General features: G+C 34.8%; 1 protein-coding gene and 1 non-coding gene across 3 annotated transcripts in view; both read right to left on the bottom strand.

Annotated features, from left to right (window-relative positions):
• Nucleotides 1–23,073, bottom strand: part of TFEC (transcription factor EC) — a 165,457-nt gene that overhangs the window by 51,246 nt on the left and 91,138 nt on the right. The gene's annotated exons all lie outside the window — the stretch shown is intronic.
• LOC116278828 (U6 spliceosomal RNA) lies at nucleotides 5,100–5,203 on the bottom strand. Its single transcript, XR_004188186.1, has one exon. It is a non-coding gene; the product is annotated as a U6 spliceosomal RNA (small nuclear RNA).

The following is a 23,073-nucleotide window of genomic DNA, read 5'->3' as shown; positions in this document are numbered from 1 at the left end:
AGAAAATATTTTACTGTAACTTCAGATATGAGACAAGATTCTATTTTCCTTACTAATTTGAGCAGACAAACCAAGTGAAATAAAACTTTCATTGAAACCTTAAGAGAGAAAACAAATATATTTGAAAATATTTGTTTTAGCTTTAAAAAATTTTTTTCTGTTTATTTTCATCTGTTCTATGGTAGATAAAATAACACCTGTTTCACCAAAGATGTTCACATCTTAATCTCCAAACCTGTGGACATACAGCCCTTAAATTATAAAAGGGACTTTGTGGGTGTGATTAAATTAAGGATCTTGAATAGGGACATTATCCTGGATTATCTGGATGGGCCCAGTGAAATCTCAAGGAAGGGTCCTTATAAAAGAGAGACAGGCATGTCAGAGTCAGACAAAAGGAGACATGACTATGGAAATAGATGTCACAGTGATGAGAACTGAGCCAAACAGTGCAGGCAGACTCTAGAAGCTGGAAAAGGCAAAGAAACAGATTCTCCCCTAGAACCTCCAAAAACAAACTAAGCCCTGCTGAAACTTTGATTTTAGCCCTGTGAAAATGATTTCTGATGTCAGTTACCTAGAATTTTAAGGTAACAAATGTGTATTGTTTTAAATCACTAAGTTTGTGGTAATTTTGTTACAGCAGCAATAGGAAACTGATGTGTCCTCCTTTTAAATTCTGAGTTTTAGTTTCTCATTCTTGTAGCTTTAAGAATTTTGATGATTGCTTCTAAGAAACACACTGCCTGGAAATGCTGGTGCTGTGGGATTTCCTCATCATGGCTGAAGTCATTTGAGGAAAATCTTACAGAGTTCAGTTCCCCAAATTTAATGTCTTTAATTAATAATGTTATTTAAATCCTCCAGTAGTAGATGTTACAAAGGCAAAATGTTCTTTCTTTCTTATGCCTTCTTCCCTTCCCTTCTTTCTTCCTTAGTATGATCTGAATAGAGTACAGGTGAGGAAAAATGAAAATAGAAAACTAGGCAGAAGCCTGCTCAAAAAGAGGAATAAATAGTACCCTAAGCTTTGTGCTTATGGCTGTGATGTGTCATATAAGGCTTTCAGCAGGACAGTAACACGATCAGTCAGTATTTCAGAAATATCCCTTTGGCAACAATGTGGAGACTGAATTACTGAAAGATCAGACCGGGCAGAAGGAGAACAATTAGGGGTTTCGACTGATACTCCACAAGAGAAGAATAGAGGGCCCAAGCTAAGGCAATCGTATTTGCTATTGGAAAGGTAGGTCAAATCTTATCCATAACATGGAGGATTAAGATTAAAAGTACATACAGGGCTTCTGAATGATTTACACATGTGATAAACAGGAAAGGAAGATTTACACATGATGCTTCTACCTTAAATGGGAAATGGTAGAGACGATGGCATTTATCAAAATAAGGAATAAAAGTGGAGGCAGAAGATTTGAAGAAAAGATAACTTCAGTTGTGGACCTAGTGAAATCAGAGTGCCTGTGAAACATGCAAGAGGGAGGCCTAGTAAACAGCTACATTGTAGATTTAGAGATACAGACTGGCCAGCTTGGAACAAACTACTGAATCAGAGTTTTACTTAAAATCACACAGGACAAAGAATTAGAATTAAAAAGACAGAAATGCTAGGTAAGTAACTCTGAGGAACATCAACATGTAATGGTCAGGAAAGACTAAAGAAATCTCAAGAATGTATAATAGAAATTAGGACAGAGTGATATCACAAAGCCACAGTAAGATAGAGTTTCAAGAAAAAAGTGGTTAACAAAGTCAAATGGCACAGGGATGAGGGACTAGAGAGAGCAAGAGATATTGCTGGTAGATGGGGAAATAACTGGGTCACTGGTGACCCTCGGGAGAATCATTTCAGGGAGTTAGTGAGAGCAGAAGCCAGCGTGCAGGGACTGGAGGGACACTGTGAATTGTAAATGAAGAGACCTTGGGGCTCAGTACTAAGTACCTTCTCCTCTCTCTCTCTATTCTCCCCAAGGAGGATTTCATCTGTTCCCCTGGCTTTAAATACCTCCAGTATGCTAATGACCCCCAAATTTGCATTTCTCTTCCAGAACTCTCTGTGAAGATGGAAACTGGAATGCAGTGACTTGAGAAGTGAATTGGAGGTGACACAGGACTCAATGCTAGGCACCTTCTCCTCTTTCTCATCTAGTAGTTGATATCATCTATTCCCTCAGTTATAAATACCAGTTAGATACTAAGAAAACATAAATCTCAAATTTTCTCTCTTTCTGGGAGGTCAAGATTTATATATATTAAATAAGTAGGTGTATATTTCACAAATATCTCAAAATTTAGAACCTGCATGACCAAGCTTTCATGACTATTGTCCTTAAAGCCTGTTTCTCCTCAGTCTTCTCCAAATCAGTTAATGGCATCATTATTCATCTAATTTCTCAATTCAGAAACTGGGTAGTCTTCCTTTGTCCTTCATTTTCCTTACCCCAGACACAACCTCCCCTGTCCATTCTAGCTCACAAGTGGATCTCACATAGATCTATCTTTCTCTCTACTACCAGAGCTTTAGTACAAGCCACCATCATCCCTTAATGTGACTCCTTCATTACTGATCTCCCAGCTCCCTCCATTGCTCTCTTCAACTATTCTTCATACAGCCTTCACAACTGACTTTAAAAATCATAAAATGCATTAGCCTCTCTCCTGCCTAAAATCTTTCAGTTGCTTCCCATTTCTTCTAGAATAAAAATCAGGTTCCTTATCATGGCCTAAAAACAGGATAGATGGTCCCCCACCTACCTATCTAACTCCATCTCATACCGCGTGATCCCGAGTTCACTGTGATCTAAACTCATTGAACTTTTTTTCTCAGTTGCCACAATAAGTCAAGCACTATCCCACAACAGAGCCATCAGACATGCTTTTATCCCTGCCAGGAATGCTTTTTCTTGGGTTCTCTAAAGGACTGACTTCTCATTTTTAACACTTGGTTATAATGTATCCTCAACTCTGTTTAAGTAGGTTCTTTTCTAAAGTTTTCCATTTTTGAACCCTTCATAGTGTTATGAACCCTTTTCTAGCCAGTTATTCATATGTCATGATTTATTTATTACCTATTTTACTGACCACATTCTAAGCTGCTTTTGGACAAAGAATTTGTCTCTCATATTTATAAATAGACATCCAGTGCTATGCACAGCATCTGTTATATAGTAGGTTTTCAATAAATATTTTTGAAATAAACAAGTGAGTGAATGAGAAAAAAAATCAATGGCAGTAAAGACTACAACATACTGAGTGCTTACTCTGTGTCAAGAAATATTCTAAGCATTTTACATGTATTGATATTTTAATCTTCCCCCCAAATCCTTTGGGGTAGGAACTGTTACCTATTCCAATTTCAATGATGAAACCACTGAGACAAAGAGAACTTAAGTAATATGCCAAAGGACACAGAGCTAGTAGAGCCAAGATTTGAACCTAGGAAATCTAGTGCAGAGTACGTACTCTCACCCTGCATTAAAGATTTCAGAATGCTTGACCAGAAACAGAAAGAGAAATCTTGGGAAATTTTATTATAGATGTCTCTAGGGTTAATATGTGTGTGTGTGTGTGTGTGTGTGTGTGTAGAGATTTCACCATGCTTACATTCAGAGGGTAATATATAACTAAGGAGAGGCAGTATATACAAGCAAGGAAGGATGACTGATTAAGCAGTCCTTAAGTCCTTTCAGGTGACTGAAAAAACAGGTGTTGAATGGGACTAAAGCAAGGGACCTAGCTTTTGTGGAAACATTCTATTTCTATGAAACAGGAAGGAAAAAATGCACTTTATTAAAGATATTTTTAGATTTCTAGGGGGAGGGGTTTGAGAATTAATTTTTTTATATTAAATTTTCTTAGTAAAGTTATCTGCTGAGGTTGGATGAAAGAAGTAGTGTACAAAATGGAATGGAAGCAAATGGGCTAGAACAAAGCCAGCTAGGTGGAGAGCCCCGCTGAGACTGAAGACCACTAATTTGTAGAGGCCCCACCCTGCAAATTGTCCTGGGACTGTCTTCTTGACACCATCCTGGAGGCTGAGCTGAGAGGCTGCAAGGATAGTCAGTGTAACAGAAAAACAATGGGGCAAGAAGTGACTCTAACTATGAGAACTCACTGAAATGAGTGGGGCAAAGGTTGTATCAGGAAGGAAGTAAAGTCCAGAAAGTGAGAAGGTGGAGAAGCTAGTGAATTAGAAGACTTAGTCAGCCCACAGGGTAAGTACAATGAGAGAACAAGAGAACTGAAAAGCTGAGAGCTGTGGTCTCACCTAGGACATGGGATCATCTTCTGAAAATTTCTGAACCTGCAAAATGAGGTGCTCCACAATCTACCCCCATCAACTTTCACAACACTGTCCTCTTTCCCTTCAATTGCTCACTAACCCTAAGCTTAAGGGATCCACTTGACATTCCCAGAAATAACCATGCTTGTTAACACTGATCCTTGCTTGGTGGTGACAAATGTCCTAAAATAAAAGATTTATTGGTGAAGTATACATGTCTATCAACCATACTTCCTTTTCCCAAGGTGAAATTATCTCCAAAAATAGCAGCATTATACATTACTGTTTGTAGATTACCTTATAATGACAAAACCATGACTACGTTCTGAACTTTAAATAAATATTTCCATGAGACAACCAAAACAGGATACACTGCATAAATAATTTGGTTTTTAAACATTTCCACCATTTAATAACTTTCACCAAATGTCACAATTTGTGTGAGTCTTTTCTGTCATTGAAACTGACTTTTTAAATATGTAACCACAAGATTATAGGGCAAGCAGACAACTGGCATGGACTCCAAAGACAATAATGATTAAAATAAATCAGACTTACAGTATAGTGGACTTTATATGATATTTCACTATTTACAGAGTACCTCCTTAGCCATGGATCCCTTTTATGATCTTTTATTTGATCCCTTATGATTATGATCCCTAATTTGACATATTTTTATTGATGAGCTAACTAAGGCTCATGTTAAGCAAAAGCAGCACACAGAATTAAACATCAATCAAAGTCTGCTTATCTCTACCCTGGTGCTCTTCTTCTCTTTTTTTTTTTTTCTAAGTATAGTCAGAAAAACATGGAATTCACGAATTTGCATGTCATCCTTGCACAGGAGCCATGCTAATCTTCTCTGCATCGTTTCAATTGTAGTATATGTGCTGCCGAAGCGAGCATGCTGGTGCTCTCTTAAAAGTGAAAAATTGTGTTAATAATCATAATGATAATAATGACGTGCATTGCATAGAAAGTTCGCTTTGTGTCAGACACAGGGCATGGAGCACTTGCCACCTTGCCTCATGTAATCCTCACAGCAAGCAGTGAGATGAGCAGCCTTGCTCTCTCACTTTCACGAGAAAGTGGAGATAAAGGAGAGGTTAAGGAGTTCTGAAGCAAAGCGAGAGTTCAAATCCTCACTGGTCTCACTGCTGAGCCTTTGTTCCTCATCAGAAGTGATTATTACAATGAAGATGTTTCCCTTTCAAATTAACAAGAATTTTTAAATGATAGTGCTGAGGGGGGAACAATGCAACAGAAATCCGTGTGAGTTGCTGCCCGGGAAGTAAATTTGTACATTTGCGTAGCTTAAGGAAATAATCCTAGATGTGCAAAAGATGCAAAGCATCAAGATGGTCATTGAAACATTATTAACAACGATTCTATAATATAGAGAACATATAATAAATATATATCCCAATAGACTCTCTATAGCATCCTTCAAGCTGAAATTTAACTTCTCTCTTTTATCGGGTCAAAGGGCTTTACTGCTAAAACCACTTAATCATAAAAAGACTAGAAAGCATAAACTTTGAAAGCAAAGCTAAAGTAAGCTTCCTTTCCCTCTATTAATCACAATTTTTTTAAAAGAATGATACATAAAATGACTGTAACACAAGGAAAATATGGCTATTAAGTGAGCTATTTTAAGAAAAGTATCATTATTTTAGTCGTTACTGACACGCTGGCTTTAACTTCTTTCTAGTTTTACCATTGAACTTCTTCAATAAAAGTACATGAGATAGCATCTAAGTCCTGAACATTTACAAAACATTTCCATGGGAAAAGTTAGGATTTTGGGAGTGTTGACAACCACCACATGAATATCTCTCAAACAATAACAGGATATTTCAAATTCTCAATGTAAATGTTTTAAGATGCTCAACCAACATAAACCAGGCCCTATAAAAATGTGCTCATGGCAAAGAATAACCTCATTATGTTCTCCCAATAAAATCCAACATTATAATGTGAGAATAAATCATTCTTTCCGTCCTTATGGTATTGGTTTTGAGTTGTCCTAACCTGGGAGCTCATTTCAAAGTAAATTTCCTAAAGGAACATAAACATAGATATATAAAAGGGCTTGTTTTTAAAAGTAGCTCAAATAATAGCAACCAGATTCTCTTGCCTCTTAGCAAAGGCTTTGTTTGGTGTTTTATTTTGGGCTTTTTTTTTCTCTTTCTTTCTCTCATAAATTCTTCTTAGAAGGACGACTGTTAGTGGCAAGGTCAACTTTGCTTTACCACAAGTCACTAAAGACTGAGTTGGTAACCTGATATCTGAGAAGTCATTTGCTGTCATATGTCTATCACCAATCCTTCAGAAGAGTAAGAGAATATGATGCCTTATTAAGGCTTGGCCAAGTTAGGGTAGAGTTTCAATGTTATTGAACTCCATATGTGCACAGAGCAAAATATGATTGTTTTGTAGTCTATAAATATATCACCAGTCCTAGCAAGTGGCAAGACATCTCACTCTAGAAAGTCACATGCTGCAATGTGTCACTTTCAAACTTCTCTCACTGGTCCCAGGAAAACAGGTTCAGATTTCAAGTAAAGTTATTTAAAGTAGATTCTGGTATACAGACACTCACGTACTCCAAAGTTAAATTTTCCAGTTAGACTGTCTCCAGTCAATCTGACCACTTCAAGCTGACAGGCAAGCCAGTCAAATTAGCAGTCACAGTGGACCAAAAATCTGTCAAAATAGTTTGCTTAACTGGTGATTACTTTTTGACTGACTTGAGCAGTCAGGTTAATCAAAAAAACAGTCCAACCAGATTTCCCATGTATACACAGTCTAAGCTCTTCCTGTGTTAGTAGGTGTGCCCTGTTTATATATTTGAAAGGAGTTTTATTAAGTTACATTGTTTAAGAGAAACAAGTCAAAAAAGTTGTGAGCAACTAGTTTGACAATTAGGGCTCCCCTTGGGGTTGGACCTCAACTTCAACACTGGGGAGAAAAGGCCAAGAGCTCCAGAGCAAGGCAAGGATAGTGGCAGAAAAGGGAAAAGCACCATGGGAGCAGGAAGAAACCATATGCCCTGCTCCTAACATTGTTTGGTTAGAGGACTGAGACACATGTTTTGACAGGGAATGGACTGATTGTATCTTTTGAAATTAAATAAAAGCACTTAGAACCCAAGGAAGGGTTTGATGACATTGTTGATCATGGATTTTCATTCTTGGTGTGACTAGCCATTTCTATCAGACAAAAGAAAAGCTTTAAGAATCCCCTTAATTTAAAAATGAGGGTGAGGGCAGTTTAAATTTTCAGTTTGCACAAATGACAACCTTGACTTTTAGTCTTATATTTCCAAAGTAGTGTTAGAGCAGTAGTTAGGAGTGCAGGGTTTGGAATCAGCCCATCTTGCTCTAAACCTGGGCTCTTTACTAGCAAGTTGTGTGCCTTTGGACCAGATATTTCCCTCTGCATATGTAAATGTTCTTATCTGTATACTGGGCGCAATAATACTACTTAATTTCCAGGATTATTTTGATTACTAAATGACTTAATGTGAGTAAAGCATTTTCAATAGGGTATGGTCAGGAGAACTTGCTGTAGAAAGGCATCTGACCAGAATAAGATGGTCCAGCTTAAGTTCATCATAACTGTGAGAGTATCTTGTTCAAAGAAAGATTTTTATAAAGCACTAAACTTCTTTTATACCAGGTTCTTATGCCTCTTTTAAGTCATGCCCCAATTAATAGTTTTATCATTTAATATCTTCATAGTTTCTAATAACAATGCCAATAAGCATATGGCTGAAGTTTCTAGGTCCCCATTCTATGCAGGCTTTGAGCTGAGGGTTTTACCTTTTTCTCATTTAATAATCATGAAACCCAATGTGGTATATCAGGTTTACATGCGAAGAAATTGAGTTTCAATCAAATTGCATGACCTGTCTGGGATCCGACTGCTGGTTATGACAGAGCTGGCTTTGAAACCTAACCATCTTGCTTTGAAACCTATGCTCATTCTAATACACCACGTTTCTAAGAACCTATAATGTAATAAATATCTAGTTAATAATAACTTGTATTTCTGGTTCTTCCAGCAAAGAAGAGCAGCTGATATTGCAGGTTTGGGACTTCCTAAAGAGAAACATTTGTCTGTAGGGCCTTCAAAGGTATTACAAGCAAATCAGAGGAAACAGGATGATCAAACATTGACCTGTCATATCCAGAGCCCATGTTTTTTCCACTTTCTACATTGCCACTTTGGGTTCCAAAGAAATCCAACAAAATGATGGGAAGACAAAACTCACAGGTTTCAAAGGATTTATAGCTAGAAAGGATCTCAAATATTGGTTAATTAAGAAAATATAAGGTAGAGTACCTCATTAATTGAATATGGCTCAAGAATCTACTAAGAGCCTGAAAACAAAGTAATTCTTGTAACATTAAAACTATTTCATGCCTTTTCTTGGGTGATTTTTCTGCCATTGACTGAGGTAGTAATCTCATACAGTAATGTGCAAAAAGTCTAGACTCTGAAGGTGCATGAATGAATGATACCTCTGGGAAGAGCCCAGACTTCCAGCTAAAACTCAGCATAGAGGGTGTAATCCAACATACAGGATTAACATATCAGGAGACTTGCCCTAGGTCAGCTCATCTCTCTGTGATGCCATATTCTCTAGATGGAAATAAAAACAGTGAACTCTCTTAAATGTGCCCTACGGTCTGATTAAAGATTGAAAAGGTCTCTAAAAATCCACAGCACTCCCAGGGAAAAATGCTAAATATCATTATCATTATTATACCAAATGCCATAATTTGGTCTCCTCAGATTCCCTTTTTATGTAGATTCCATCAAACTCTGACTTTTGACTTTTTGCCTCTCTGACCAAATCTCCAATGACAAAGCAGAGGGAAATGTTGAGGCAATTAGTGGGAAATGGAAGCAATTAATTCCCTTTTTTAGTGGAGACCTGGCCTCTGTGAACCAGTTTAACCAAAAATAATCAATGACCTTTCTCTGACCAAACTGAAGCAAATCTACTTGATATTTGTCACTGGTTATCCATCTACTGCTTCAACATTAATGAGTCTCTTCACTTTGCCCCTTTCTTCTATGAAATAGAGTCATCTATTCTGGTCCCTTGTTACCTCTGCAACTGCTATTTTCGCAAATTTAATACAGTCAAAGACCTCGTTATCCATGTGTAAGCCTAGGAACCATTTTTAGCATAGCTATGGTTTCTGATTTCCCCCCAACCCTTCTCCCTTGAACTGTTTCCTCTTCTCTGCTATAAAGATGGAATCTTGTTCAAAATGAATAAAGTAGAACAAAAAAGATAAAGTTTAAATCCAAAAGTGCCCCAGAAAAGAGTGTATTATTGACTTAGATCTAAGCCCCATATAGACCCAGGTCTAGGTCACTGCCCCATCACTTACTCACTGGTCACCTTGGGAAAGTTGACCTATCCAAAAGCTTCACTTTTCTCTTCTCAGCAGTGGAGAGAGCAGCATTTGCCTGAAGGGCATGTCGTGCTCAACTGAAGTGAAACATGTAAAGTCTTTAGTACATGATGAGAATCCAATCAATGTTACCTATTATCAACTGTTGAAGAGATGATTTCATGTAATATAGCTGATTTTGATACTTCATTAAAACTCCTTCTAGGATGACTGCTACTCAAGCAGAAGTAATTAACACTCATTGTCTCTTTTATACCCCTGTAGAGGACAGTGTTTCAGCTTATGCATTTATTTTATACATTCTTTCCATCTCCTAGCATATTCTAGGATATTTTTGCTTGCTATTTTGCCATTGTTGCTGTTTGTTTTATCTTTAGACAAATATATCTCAAGCAACTCATTCAAAGTTTGTTACATTTCACTGGGTGTGTTCAGTGGGACTGAAACTAAGTGAAATCAGTTACAACCAGTGTTTCATGTTGAAACAAATACAAATGAGGATGAATTGGCAATACATTTTTAGAAAATATAGAAAAGTAGAAGTGACCTATGAAGAAAAGACAAATTATGCAAAGAGTTGCTTTATTCTCTACTTCATTTTGCTCTGACAGCTCTGTCTGAAGGCAGAGTCCGCCAAAGCTGTTTTCATAAGAAAGGATATATAAGATAGTAGCCCATGGTTATATTTTTTTTTTGCTCTAGAAATCTGTCAGAAATATGAGATCAAGGATCCCACAGGGAAAAACAGAGAGATGCTCCCTTGGGGTTGTGTCCTGGATTTCCAACTTAGACCTCCCATATCCAATCTAAGTTTGATATTCCAGATCTACTCTTCAGGCAAAAGAGATCTAAACTTTAACACTACCAGACCCTTCTTCCTTCACCCTGAGGCCCAGCCCCAGCCCTTCACTCTCCACATTAGATTTTAATTCAGTTTAAAATATTCAGCAAACACACACACACAGACTTATTCAAAGTCACATGGCAAGTTAGTGACAAGTTAAAATGCCGACTTCCTATTTTACAGTGTGTTCTATCAGCACTAAACCTAGCAACCACAAAGAAATCACTGAATCACTTACAAATATTTGCTTGGCCCACTGGTTTGGGAGCTAATCCATGTTCAGTTTGGTTATTTCTACAGCGGAAAATGACACAGTCTGCCTACTTTGATTTTCTTATGAAGTAGGTTCTATCATATTTTTAGCAAAGCACTTGCCTTCTGTTCTTGCCAGGGGTGCAATCAGTTTGCAAAGTATTACCCAGAGACACATACTTGTCCTTGGTCTCTTAAAGCAGACACAGGAGCACTCTATAAGCAAAACCTCAAACTAATGACTCTTGTCTTTCATCCCTCCAATCTGTGACCAGAGATATCCTGCTAAAACACAATCAGATCAAGCAATCCCTCTTGTTAAAATCACACAACCCTTAAAAGCATAGTTCTTATGGTCCCCTCACTTTAACTCTCCAGCCCTGCTTTATGTTATTCCCCACAATGATCCCAAGCTCTAATCAAAGATCCCTGAATGTTCCATGCTTTTCACATCTCTGCAAATGCTAGTCTACTGGTCCAATATCCTTCTCCTACCTTAAGCCCATCTATAGAAATGGTTAATTATTTTTCAGGATACACTTTACCCATCATCTCTTTGAACCTTAATAAACCCCTAGACTCATAGAGAATTCATATGTCCTTTTATTATAACACTTAGTATGATTCATTGTTGAAATGCCTCAACTGCTCCTTGGCAGGTAACATATCTTATACATCTTAGCATTCTCAAAACTTAGTGTAGCACCTGGCATACTCCTCTATCTATACACCTTCAACTTATTTATCAAACTTACACAGATATTAACTGAGTTACTGATCAAGGCAAAACCATACATTCTCTATCTTCTCCAGAGGATAGTGTCATCAGTATTCTCACTAGGCAGACTCATCCACTGAGTCTGAGTAGGTTTGTTCCTACTCTAAGAGTGCATAAGCTCAGAGTTTTTGAATACTATATCCCCACATGTCCACAATAGTGTTTCAAAGGCTAATAAGAAAAAAAAAATGGTTGTTTGCAAAAAAAAAAAAAAAAAGAGAGAGAGAAAGAGAGATGCTTTAAAATTTGACAGCAGAGAGAAATTAAAGAAAGTTGAATACACTTAAGGGAAAAATCTTTAAGGGTAGTCATAATTCTGATGGAGAGAGAAAATAATCTATCATGTGAAAAGTGCCTTGCATGTGTGTAGGACAATCATAAGCTATAGAAGACGAAAAGTGATTGACTAAATGGAGAGAAATTTGAGAGTATGATTAAAGGATCAGATGCCTCTTAGCCTAAGACTGATTACGGAGAAGCCCAAAAGTTTATCAGAACTTAAAGTCTGATGGTACAAATGCTGCTGACAAAACTGCTGCTGCAGACCTCAGATAGTTCAGTAGGTTCAAATCTATTTGAATTTGCACAAGATCAAAGGGAGCAGAGAGTGTAAACATCGTAGCTGCTGAGGAATTCCCCACAGATCCTAGCTGAGAGCATTACCTGTGTATAGACAGATTTTCAAAGCAGTAGGTACTGGCCTAGATTTCTGGGGAGTGGGGAGAGATGTTTGATAGAATGGGTTTTCACCAAAGGGGAAAACAAAGGATATAGTGAAATATCTGATTGAACAAACAGAAAGTCCTGGCTCAAATTCTTATTTGGATGGAAATACACCTAAGCAAGCTACAAAGCTTTAGAACTTAATTTGTTCACGTGCCTGTGTACTTCAATATTGGAAACATGCTCACTAAACAAGAAATAAAGAAAGGAACAAAGAGAGGGATAGAAGGATTCTCTCGCTCACTGGAAGAAGTTAGAAAGTGAACCACAATCTGTTTCAGTACACAGGCTGAAGGAGGAGTGTTCCAGGAAAGGCTAGAGATGATTTGGAAATACTTCTCCACAGTAACTCTTGGGAATGAAAGTAAAGGGACATGGGAATCCTTATTGAAACTCAATCTCTATTTTCTAACTCATTCCCTTAAATTGCCCTTTTTTAGTTCTATTTTTGAATCTTACCCGTTCTTTCAAACCTGAAGTGATCAAAAGAAAAACAGCAACCTAATGGGTCTTAAAGGTCATTAAGCTTAACCTCCCACTGTTCCTGAAAACAATTACAAAATTGGAACCAAGGGCTTTCTTTCCTTGACCAATCTATTCTTAAAATTGGTCACCTAAGGAAATTCCACAACCTACCCTTACTATTTTACTTTTCAATAATACAGATTCCCTAATTTTCCTAACGTTTAACATAAGCTACCTGTAATTCTCATACCATTCTTTTTTGTTGATGAGTAAGTGGCCAAGACTTTCCATTCTCCAATAAATACAACTTAATGGAATCACAAAATTATCGTTGACTAAGTGCTCACAGGCAAAATAATAGCTGCCAAATTTTGGTATATCTCCAAACATCTGCACCCGGACCTACAGATTCCTTACTGGCTGGTAACTAACAACTTTATAAAAAAAGGAATTTTTTTGTAAGTTAATTTCTTGATATTCATTTTTTTTCCTACAAGACTACTGTTAAGCTCTTCCCTCACAGGGTATGTTTTTGAAGACACTTGTGATTCTTACTGCTTTCTTCATACATCCTTTGCTCTTTGTCTCACAGACTCTTCTTGATCTTAGTAAATATTATCAGTAAAACCTAAGCAAGAAATATATTTTACACTATATATATATTTTTTTGCCAAATGGTATAAAATTTGCAATCTGCATCACTTCTCTGGATCAGCTATCACTCCACTGCTTAAAACAATATTTCTTACTATAAAGAGTTAATTAAATTTACCTCCATGAAGAATCTGGCTTGTCTAGTAAATTTTATTTTGTACATTGATTTGTACAAAAATCAAATTGAATTTTATTTATACATTGGTTAATAAGAATTGAATGATTATACTTCCACTTGCATGTTTATTATTTTATCAGTATCCATCATTATTCTCTTTGAATCGTATTTCATTAGTTAACTTGAAACCATTGTGTAAGAAGATTTTATTTCTTTCATTTTCTCCTTTCCTTATATCTCCTTTCTGACTAGTCAAGCCATGGTTTTCAAAATTTCCCACTTCCACTGTGTTAATTACCACAATATCTGAAAATATCACTAATGCTAGAAATTTCCATCAGATTTCAATAACTCATAATTATTTTGGCTATCTAACACTTATAATAAACCCTTGTGCTACAGTCATTAAAATTAGGCTGATTTTTAAGAAACAGTTTTCAGTTTCATTTTTGACAACAGTTCCAACTTCCAGTTCAACAAAATTACTATACTTACTGCTTTGTAATGAAATGGAAAAAATTTTTTAAAAGCATGGTAATCAACCCAGAGAAATAGGCAACATGAAAATTATCTCTATTCCATTTGTTTTATAGCTAATGGAATTTTTTATTTTCATTATTTTCATAGTGGAGTTTACAAAGCTTGACCTATTTAAGGTAGCTTCCACCAAATAAGTAAAAGATTTAGTATTAATTCAAAAGCTACTCAAAAGTTAAAGCTACATTCAGATTCATCTAAAATAGAAGTGAAGCAGAATTGTCCGAATAATCTTGATATTGAACTCTATATTCCGTTTCACTTTGCTTTGTTGACACAGTCTTTGAACAGAGAAGACTTGCGAAGGTTATTTTAAAGTCTCTTAACTTTAAATGAAGTCTCTAGTAAATAAGCTACTAAAAAGCTACCCAAAATCAATTAAAGATTACCTCAGGTTTATTTTCTCCTCAAAATGTCTATTCTCAATAGAACATTTTAAGACAGTACTGAAAGCACGGGATTACAATTTATATAAACAACTATATATAAAAATATATGTGTATTTTATATGTGTGTATATACAGATATATACATCTTCAAGTCCCTACTATAACTCTGCTAAGTATTATAATTGGAAACTATCACTATAAAAATTTATTGTTTTGGAACACTTGACATTTCCTGCACAAATAATTTAGGTTCAAATCTTCATTAAAAAAACAGAGTAATTTTTAGCCCTGAAAAAATAACATATGCTAAAGTATTATCTGTTGCCATTTCTGCTATGACTAGTACTTATTTTCTTACCTTTAAAAGCCAATAAAATATATATTGCTAAAATGTAAATAGAAATTAACATTTACTCATAAAATAACATATAAGATGCAATAAAATGTTAAATCATGTTCCAATTTAGTAAATATCCAAGAATATTACACTAGAAGAAGAAATCGCTTTGGTATCATGAAATAAAACAGTGATCTCTATGTCTTGATTAAAATAAGACATTAATAGACACAGTTTCAGATATATTTTACCCAAATTACAGCAAATCACAGCTCAACTACTCTAATACCCTGATATCTAGTGATCACACAAGATGAAACCATAATTATCAGCAAGACACACATATCAAAGTATAAAAGATATTGATTAGACTTGTCTTTATAGTTTGTTTAAAGTACTAAAAATTAACCTGCCAGTTTAGTTACCTACCAGCAATGATTGGATTCTATCAGTGTTATCACCTTTACAAACAGCACCGAATTATAATCCCTCTTCCCATAACATAAGCACCATGCCAAGAGAGACAACCAAAGTAAACGGTCTAACCATGAATAATGAATAGTTTGGGCTGGTTGGAATCTACTTAGTTGAGGAAAGAGAAAAGAGAAGTGGCTCATTAGGGCATTTCCTGAACCTTGGTTGGAATTTCAGTTAAGGAAGAAGAAATGACACAGCAGTTTCAAGTAGGGGGACTTCCTTTCTTTATCTAAAATATGCTAACAATTTGAGAAACAGCACTCCAACAAAACTACTAAACAGTAACGTGGCCACAGTAAAAGCTCTCGTTGATTCCATTATTGCCCCATAAATCAGCATTTCTTCCCAGAATATACACAAGCAGTATATAGTTGTTATCAAAATGGACTAAGATCCCACGTTTATTGCAATATGCTAAGTCTCACATTTAACATTTCTTCAACAAACTGACCTGCCCTAATTTTCAGTTTTTAAGAATTGCCATCTTGTTCAGAGTATTAACAGATTTTGAGTTTTTGCTTGAGGCCATCAAATTTTCCATATTTCAAATAATCACATTCTCCTAACATATGACTTTTCTCTCAAAGTGACTCTAGGATAATTTTCATCTATTCTAAGAACATTTTATCTTCCCTTGTAGCTGGAAGATACATAAATCAGCTTACAAGATTTCTAATTTTTATTATTATTATTTTTCATATTGCAGTGTGATCTATATTTTTAAGGGACATGAATACTGGTTACTCACTTACTACTTTTATAAATGAAACATCTAAAGAAGTCCCATTTTATTTATTAGTTAACTGCATGAACATAAAAATCTAAAGATACAACTTCATTCCCACACTATAATTTATGCTGTAACTTTTGCATTTATTTTATAACAGTTACAGCATTTATTTACTTAACCTATATTTTTAAAAAATACATGAAGCCAAGGCTTCATGTTAATCATTGAAGTTTCATGCAAAGGTTATGTTCAAATATCTCTTGCCTTTGTGTTTTATAATATCATGCAATTAAGTTGACATTTATGTTTGTCAAGGAGTGGAGTTTATGTGAATATCTCTCAGTGCTTTGTGTCTTCTCTGAAGAACTGCAAAACTATTAAGTAAAAAATAAGTTTTCTCATTATCAATAACTAATTTTTTAGTCACCTTACATCTTCTGATGATGCTATCATACATTTAAATCTCCTAAGGTGATGGGAAGGAGTAAATACTTAATTTAGCCTAAAGCTGATTAATTTAAGTTAATATCAGAAATAAAGAAACAAGATTAATAAAATACATTATTCAGAAAGAGAAACATTTGGGATTTTAACTCATTTTAGAAACTACTTTATATTGAATTATAGTTTAAAATATATTTGTGTGATTCAAAAGGTAAATTTTGAAGCTCTATTACTATATGGGCACACATTTTGGTTTTTGAAAACTTGAAAATGCACACATGGATACACACACCTGAAGCAATTGACACTGATGTATCAACACTGCTTATATCCTAATGGTGGTACAAAAGGGCATTTAAGATATTTCAAAAATCTTATTTACCTATAGTTTCTATATTTTATACAATAAACATGTTTGTAATTTGTATTAAAATATAATTTTAATTTGAAAAAGTTTGTACACGAAACTATTTAGGGGTAGTATACTATTTTGTATAATATTGTGATATAATTAGAAATAAATATTTGACCTTCATACCTGGTTCTTGGTTCACGGTTTCTGATAGGGGTGACAGGAACATCTTTTGTTACTTTGAAAGACCCTTTGAACAATATATGAGTTTAGGTTAAAGAGATGGCCTGATGGATCCCTAAACAGCTTCAAGATGAGGGCTGGTTATCAGAGGGACCAACCATGTGATTAGAAGTTTATCTTTCTAAATCATAGACTTGATCATCTTATTCTCCTTGCTTATAACCATCAGAAGCTTTCTACCACCTAAACTGATTCCTCTAGAATAGCATATGAAAGTCTTCACAACTAAATCTAAGTCTGGGTTCCAAGCTTCACCATAAACATCCTCCCTTCCTTCTGCTCAGAATGTCTGGCTTCAAGACTCTCCATTTTTTCGATGTCTAGATCATATCTGACCTCCTGTTTATAGGTTTTCAGGCTTTCCTTGAAAGATAAGAATTAAACGTGTGTGTGTGTGTGTGAACAGATGGAACTTGACACATCTTTCTACTATAAATGTTAATGTCCTCAATATAATTTAATCTCAAAGAAATATATAAATTCAATATAATATCCATCAAAATTCTAGTTACATTCTATTGGATATTTGTATTATTATTTACTAAGAAGAATAAATGAAAAACAGCCAAAATATTTTGAAAATAAAAAGTAGTGAGGAAGGACTTGACCAATGAGGTATTGAACATATTGTTTAACTACACTAACTAAAACAGCTTATTGCTAGCATATAGTAGACAGACATTTCAATGCATTTTTAGAAATTTAGTGTATACAGAATTTTGAATTTAACATTGGTAGGAAATGGATATATTCCTCATTAATTACTTTAAGGGCAAATAACTAACAATTTGTTGGGAGGAAGGGAGAGAGAAAAAGAGAAGTAGAAAGAGATCCATACCTCTACTATACCAAAAATTCAATTTCAAAATCTTAAAGACATAAATATAAAAATTTTTAAATCACTCAGAAAAATGTGATCATTTAGTAACCCACAAAGCAGAGAAAAATATAAACAAAGGAAAGTCTAACATGTATGACTACATAACAGATTAAAATCTTTCTAAGAAAAGAAGTATTTTTTTTAATTTGACCAAACAAAAACTGGGAAAACGCTTTCTCCACAGCTTTGAAACATACATTGCGTAGGTAATCGTTATGCTGTATTATAAGGTTTTGATTATTTGTTTGTCTTCTTACCTGAAAATTTACTTATTGATGGATTGGACCATAACATTTTCTTCTCTATATCAGTAATTCTCTCTTAGTTTCATGACACGGAAAATCATGTAAAATACACATCTCATACTTATTCCAGGTAGAGAACAAAGGACCAGGAATATTTAGATCCCCCTAAAATCCCCCTAAAAGCCAGGTAGTTTGGTTTCAGACTGCCTCTAGGGGAATATTAACTCCCAAGCATATCCTGTCCAAGTTACATGTGGGCAAAGTGTGTTTTGCCACGCTGAGGGCAGCCTGCTGACAAAACTTCCATTGTAGGCTGTTGGAAAGACAAGCTGTCATTCGCTGAAACAGTACGTGATATATAGAAATATAGACAGAACAGAGACAGCATATGCTTCCAAGTACTTAGAATTAGTCCTGTCACACAGCAGACAGTATATATTAAACACTAAGCCTTATGTTCATTACAGTAACCTCTCCATCAAAACCAATATTCATTTATTTATTATTCATTAATAAGCTTCTACTGAATGTCTACCATGTATCCACCATTAAGATACGAAGACGAACAGGTATGATCCTTACCCTTAAGGAGATTAAAATCTAATAGACTTTGGAAGACAAATTATCCATGGTTTAAATTAAAGGAAAAAAACCCCAGAAATTTAGCGAGGTAATACATGAAATAGCAAATAAAAATGATGTAAGGAATAAATGGATTGTTTTTTACATCTGATTTTGTTAGGGAATGGGATATTGAAATGAGAAATGCCATTAAAATAGAGATTTTTTGGTTTCTAAAGTCAAACATATTTGAGGGTGCTAAGGTAACAATTAGTAATAGGTGATGTCTAGGTAAAATAATGTTAAAAACATATTAACAGATTATACAGAAAAAAATGCTTGTCAAATGGCAATTAACACACTTTTAGAAGTGGACTCAGAGAATAGTTCTACAAGTAGAAAGCAGATATTAGCTTTTCAAAAAGAAAAAGCAATACATTCATTGTTACTTCATATTGCTTTCATAGATGTCTCAAAGATACAAGGCAATTGATAAAAATCTTTTTAATGGTAATTGATTTTATACATATTCACCTGGGATGTTAAGGGCCACTCTGCCCGTAAGTGTGCTTTTTTTCTTACCAACATGTAGCCTAGTCAAAAACAATCGTTAATTTTTGAAAAACTCTCAACCTGATAAACACTGAAAAAAACTAGCTTCTCTTTTAAAAAGCTAAATTCAAGGAAAGGGTATATCTCTCTAGGAAGTTTGGAAACTCCAGAATCAATATTACCATAGAAAATAAGCAAACAAAATCAGATGTGAGTATATAGAACTGGAATTTATATGTCACTCATGAGTAAGAAATTTTACTTTTAGAGAGAGATTAATATTACCACTAAGTTATTTGGCAAATAATTCACATTGATTATTCAAAAGTCTGATTTAATTACCAATTTGGTGACGTGCATAAGCTAGAAAGTGAATGTTTCCTATTTTTGTGTAGTAACTCCAGACTCCGCCTGAATAGCAGCTTAAGACAAGCACTAAATGTCAAATCTGATCCTAAATTCCAATATCATTTAAGAATTACAGACTAACATATAGGAGTTCATCCCACTAAAATACTAACATTGAAACTTATCTAGATTTCTACGATTTCACTAGCACATTAGCAAGTACAGTATTTGTAAAGTTTTAAAATGCCTTTTAAAACTACATTAAAGTTTCATTCCATCAAAGTTATTATGTCCTTAACAAGAAGCATACCAGGCACTAGGACTGTGGAACATGTGTAAAATGATCAATTACACATACACAATTGCAATAGTAGTACTTTTTCAGTTCTAAAATGCTCTTCATCTACCTCAGTGAACTTCAGAAACATCAGCTCATCAATTCACAGTGTTAGCAAAAGTGCATGACTTATCATTGCTCCGCGAGAAATGGAGAATCAAATGACTTTCGCAAGTTTTTCTGTCCCCAACAACTCAGTTTTGAAGAACAAGGAATCTCTAAAAACCTTTAAGGCATTAATATAATTTAATTCTTCTATGATGCCAAGGGCTTTAAGATTTCTCTAGAGCTTATGTTTAATCTTGCCATACACTAGAGTATTAAACAAAGAGCCAGCCCTTCTGAAAATTATGAAGTAGGCAAAATTTCTCTTTAACATGCAATCTCTATGTCCTTTTCCCTTTTGCCAGACAGGTGCCACGATCCCTTATCATCTCCCCACTTTGCCACTATCTAAAACTATTTTTAGAAAACTCTCTAATTAATTCATTATGTACTTTATTCACCAAGGTATAAATGACTAATAAGACTTAAAATATTCTCCTTCCCCAAAGCTTTTGCATTTGGAAGGTATGAATCCTTAAGGTAAAGAGAGAAGATATATTTAAAATTGGGAAGGAAAGATTATATATAAAACTCCAGAAGTCAGAATTATTCCGTGAAGGCTGTCATCTAATCTATACTCAGATTAGAAGATGTGTTTATTATCCATAAAATAAATAAAAGTATAAAGCTTCTTCCTCTGTAATATTAGAATGTTCCAAATGAGATGGCATCTCCTATGATTGACACTGCAGCTCTTTAGAGATGAGAAAAATGACAATTCTTCTACAGTCTACCAAAATTGTACAGCTGCTGTCTGCCAGACAGAAGAGGATAGGATATGCTATAACAGACAACTCCAAAAAGTACAGAGTGTTAAAAACAAAATGTTGTTTTATACTGTACAAAGTCAGTGCGGATTGGTGGGGGAGCTCTGTTCCACATAGTTACTCAAAGACCCAAGATAATGGAGGCTCCATCCCCATATATGCTTTCAACCCTACTAAGCAGGAAACAGGATGTGGTGAATCATACGCAGGTTCTTACAGCTTCTGAAGGAAGTGACACTCATCACTTCTGTTCATTCATTGGCCAAAGCTGTCAACGACCATGGCTACTTCAAAGGAAATTAACCTCCAGTATTTCCATATGCTGAGAGAAGCAGAATATTTGTCATTAGGGAAAATGACTGTAAATCTCTCCTAATAGCCTTTAACTTACCGACTCTCCCCAGGGAATCACCCTTTAGTAAAGTTTAGTTCTTCTATAATGTCACCTAAGAAACAAATTCAGTCCTTCCAATAATAAGCTATGAGCTTTATTCTAAAACATTTCACTAAAATACAAATAAGAAGAGAGGGCAGATATAAGAACAAGGGAGGGAGCAGGTAGCAAGCTGAAGATGATGATTTCAATTATGATTTGGGGAGATGAAAACTAAAATAAAATAAAAACTCTATGACTATAGATGTGTTTATAAGTATTATTACTTTTGTTCTTAAGATACATGCCCAAAACACCTTCCAGAATCTATCTACAAGGGGGGAACTGTCATCTTTCAAAGGGCATAAAAATACGAGTCATTTCACAAATTCATTATTTTGCTGCAAGCAAACACAAATTTTCATGATTAAACTGTAATTGTAACAATGTGATGATTTTTAAAGGAAGATTATCTGGAAAGGTAATAAGATCAGAGACAAAGAAAGAAGTGTAGAAATATTTTTCCATATTGCCATTTTGACACTTTTAAAAATTCCTTTAGAGATTTAAAAAAGGCCCATGCATACAAAAGAGCATGAGCCTTTTTGTTTTAATTTACAATTTTTGGTTGACATCTTTAACTATGATAAATCTGCCTTTTGACAAAGTGAAATAAGAAGAAACAGAAGGAGGAAGGAGTAAGACTGTTTTTTCCTCCAGTAAGTTAGGGTGTAATATGCAATAATCTATGAAATCTAGATGTGACCTAGACTAAGCAAGGTGTAAATGTTGTCTTAGGGATCATTTATACTCTTGGTGACAAGAAATGCCAGTAGTATTTAAATTCACTTTGATTGGTAGGTGCTTCATGATGTGGGTATAAAACAAAGGAAAAATGAGATTCATAAGACTTCAATAAAGATGTCAACAAATGCCAAGAATGATGGTATTGTGGCAGGAATAGTCTTTTTTTAATTGATAATCTCTTTGGAAGTTGCCAACATGATTTGTTAGTATTTCTTAATTTAAAAAATGTATACAGACAGTCCCCAACTTATTATGGTTCAAAGTATGATTTTTTGACTTTATGGTGGTGCAAAAGGAATAAACATTCAGTGGAAGCCATACTTAGAATTTTGAATTTGGATCTTTTCCTGGGCTAGCCATATGCGGTAAGATGCTCTCTTCTGATGCTGGCCATATCAGTGAGCTGTAGCACCCAATCAGCCACATGATCACGAGGATAAAAAAACAGATACGCTTACAACCATTCTGTTTTTCACTTTCAGTACAGTATGTGATAAATAGCATGAGATATTCAACTTCATTATAAAATAGGCTTTGAGTTAGGTGATTTTACCCAACTGTAGGCTAATGGAAGTGTTCTGAGCACATTTAGGGTAGGCTGGGTTAAGCTATGATGTTCAGTAGATTAGGTGTATTAAATTCATTTTCTACTTACAATATTTTCAGCTCATGTTGGGTTTATCTGTACACAACCCCATCGTAAGTTGAGAAAGATCTGTGTGTGTGTGTGTGTATGTATACATACACACATATACATATATATATATATATATATACACATATACATATATATATATATATATATTTAGAGAGAGAGGATTAAAATTTTCTATTAATAAGACTTTTAATCTCATTTGGGCTCGGATGATAGAAGCCAAAATAAATTCACAAATCAATATTCGAAATTTCACTTCAATTTTTCCAAGGTACATAAAATAGAAATTACAAGTAGAAAAAACTGATACTTTAATATTATTTTTGCTTTAGAATCTGCATTTTGAGTACTCCATTTTCATCTGTTTTTTT

The sequence above is a fragment of the Vicugna pacos genome, chromosome 7, assembly GCF_048564905.1.
Source record: "Vicugna pacos chromosome 7, VicPac4, whole genome shotgun sequence".
Lineage (NCBI taxonomy): Eukaryota > Metazoa > Chordata > Mammalia > Artiodactyla > Camelidae > Vicugna > Vicugna pacos.
The sequence above is the reverse complement of the archived record's forward strand: the minus strand, read 5'-3'. Positions and strand labels throughout refer to the sequence as shown.